Raw genomic sequence first — 3039 nt, forward strand, 5'->3', positions numbered from 1 at the left:
ATATTTACAAAAGCATTGTCTATTGTCAAATTTTTTTACAAAATTTAGAAATCTATTACAACTCAAGGAAGTTCCTATCTTCTCCAAATAAACATAATGGGAGTATCAGAATAATGTTTATCTAATAGTAGAGTAGCTGGACATTTATTGCAGTATCCAGAAACATCCATCTATGAAGACTCCAGAAGTTTTTGCTTCCACCAAAGCCTCTATAAATCAGATTTCTAGAAAGTTCTACAGAGCTGATAAATATGAATGCATTTATTACAGTATCTGGAAACATCCATTTGTGAAGACTCCAGAAGTTTTTGCTTGTACCGTAAGCCTCTACATATCAGATTTCTAGAAAGTTCTATAGATCTTATAAATATGAATGTCTTTTAAAGTTTTGTGTAACAAAAGTTCATAGTGCTTATTCCAATAAAGCTGCTTTTTAAGTGCACTTCTCTGTTATATTTAATTCTGTTTCTTATTCCTCTGTTCTGCTGTTACTTTATTTTGTTCTGTTATATATATTTTTTTCCCTTTTGCTGCTCATCACCAAGGAATACGTATGGTTCATTTAAGAACACCAAACTGTAACCCTTCCTATGTCGGTGATCATGAGGAGATTTGACACACCTTAGTCTCTGAGTGATACAATAGGAGGACATGGATGACTTGGATTAAAGCAATTATATTAGCTGTTCTTCCTTTTTATTATCTTTATCAATTAGCTGACTCATATCATCGGATTAGAAGAGACTCAATTAAAATTTTTACAATTTATATCTACACACTAGAATGGACTCAAAACGAGAAAACGCCATTTATTTTGAAATTCTCAGAGTTATCAAAAACAAAAAGAAGTCGCCAAAAAAACATTGACAGCGGTAATGAGATGAGTATCCAATTTGTGTTGTGTCCCTTTTCTGAAACTGGTCTTAAGCTACACGGCTTGGTCAAATTCTAACAGGATTAGCTTTCCAATGGATTGAGTACATATCCAACAAAGAGGATAGCTCCACTTTTGTCTTCCTTGATCGCAAACATGAATGGATGATCAGCTACAAAGTCCTCTATCGGGTACGTGCGTGCTCACACCGCCATCGCATGCCGGCATGCAGTGACAGTTGTTGCTTCAGTGCCCACTTCGTCAATCCCCACAAATGATTTGTGAAATACATTTGAAATGTAGAGACGCTCGTCCACATTCGCCTCGGCCATTTCATCAAAGTTTGCATCATCTTCACTAAAGGGCAAGACCAGTCCCATCTTTTTCAGGATCTCAGTTGCATTAACACTAGATGATATCTTGAAGCGAGGAAGCTGAAAACTACGTACTTCTACTGCTGGACAGATGTTTCTCCAGAAAAGTAAGATCAAGCTTTCTCTCCATTTCAGGCAGACCATTGATGTCATTAGGCAGTATAATATACATTGAGAAGGACCGCTTGTCCTCTCCTGGCAAATAGGGAAGGCGTAGAATTTTGCAGTCATCAACTACTTTGATAAGTTGATTCTTTCTGGTAGTCATCATGGGCACTTGCACACTCTCCCCATTCAGTAAATTAAAAGTACCTTCTTTGGTTGCAGAGGAATTAAATTTTTTCAGCCATGTGCCACTAAAATACAAAGCATTTGCCAAAATCAGCATGGTTTCTTCATCTACAGAATCAGGTGAAAGGAACTCTTCTATCTTCCCCTTGCTCTCACTTTTTGCCCATTTATTCACTTCCATTCTTACTTCATTTGGCTTACAAAAGTCAGCAAAAGGGAAAGAAATCAGGTCAAGTTGGTTAAATGGCAGATTGTGTCAGAATACTATTAAAGGAAGCTTTCAAAATTTATGTAACAAGGCATATTACCAGTGATAATTCTGTGATTGTCAACACCATAATACCATGGAGAAATTCTAGGATTCATTATCAAATCATATATTCGATCCAGGTAAAGTAAACCATATATTCAATCCAGATTACACTAAATACTTTTGAAACACGGGTTAGTAAATTCCAGGACTATCACACTTCATGATTGACAGGAATACATAGAAATATACTTGATAAAATCTACGGAGCTAGCTTCAGCATTATATAGATTCTTCAGAATATCTCTATAATTGGGTTTCAACGTAATGGTCTGATCCACCCATACTCCATTCACAAATGCCAGATGAGAACCTCCCGTAGCACTGTCATTTCCTAAAACTACATTAATGAGATCAGAAGCAACTTGATGCAATTGATCGACATCTTTCATGTTAAGACAAGAGCAAATCTGGTCCAATGTTGTACCCTTCGCTCCACCTGCACCCAAACTCAGTGCAACAGATATGCTCAGCGGAGAAAACACACAGTTCTTTTTCTCGTCTGCACTTTCTTGTAGTGCTTTCTTTGGAAAACTAATGGAAAATTTTCCTTGACTGTGAACTGAAGCGTGGATAGCCATTCTCTCACAGATCAATGTATGCTTGAGTACAATGTTTTTAACAATAAATAGAAAACATAAAAGCATTGGGGATCTCGTCTTGAAATCTGCCGTCTGTTTGCCGTCTTAACATTGTCATATATTTGCCGGCTTAACTTTGTCATATACATAAATGTTGTGGTATTTTTAGTTTTTGATAATTGCTGCTGGAAAACTTACAATCCAACGCAAACCCAGCTAAATCGCGTGGATAGTATTCGTAGTATTAAACAGTGCATTTTGAATAAGTTATATGAATAAGTTTGGACTATATATATTAGTTTTAAAATAAAATTAGTGGACACTCCACCTTCTCTGATATCTTAAACTTGTTCGATTACAGGCAAACAACTGGAAAATGATTTTCCTATCCACATTTCTAATAAGTCAATAAAGTAAATGTACAAATATAGAAATTCTCCTCGATGTTCACGTTGGATAAGAGATTGATGAGTTTTTTTTTAAAGAAAACAATTTGTTGTGAACATTGAATTCAAAAAGGTTTCACATTTTAGAATAATACGCACAAATATAGAAACTCTCCTCGATGTTCACGATGGTTAAGAGATTGATGAGTTTTGTAAATAAAAT

At 35.6% G+C, this 3039-nt stretch overlaps 1 pseudogene; it reads right to left on the reverse strand.

Moving 5' to 3' along the window:
• Nucleotides 1-957: 957 nt before the first annotated feature.
• On the reverse strand, nucleotides 958-2430 carry LOC149569337 (serpin-ZXA-like; annotated as a pseudogene).
• Nucleotides 2431-3039: the final 609 nt, after the last annotated feature.

This window comes from Cupressus sempervirens, chromosome 3, assembly GCF_028749045.1.
Source record: "Cupressus sempervirens isolate cs-2001-9-10 chromosome 3, ASM2874904v1, whole genome shotgun sequence".
Taxonomy (NCBI): Eukaryota; Viridiplantae; Streptophyta; class Pinopsida; order Cupressales; family Cupressaceae; genus Cupressus; species Cupressus sempervirens.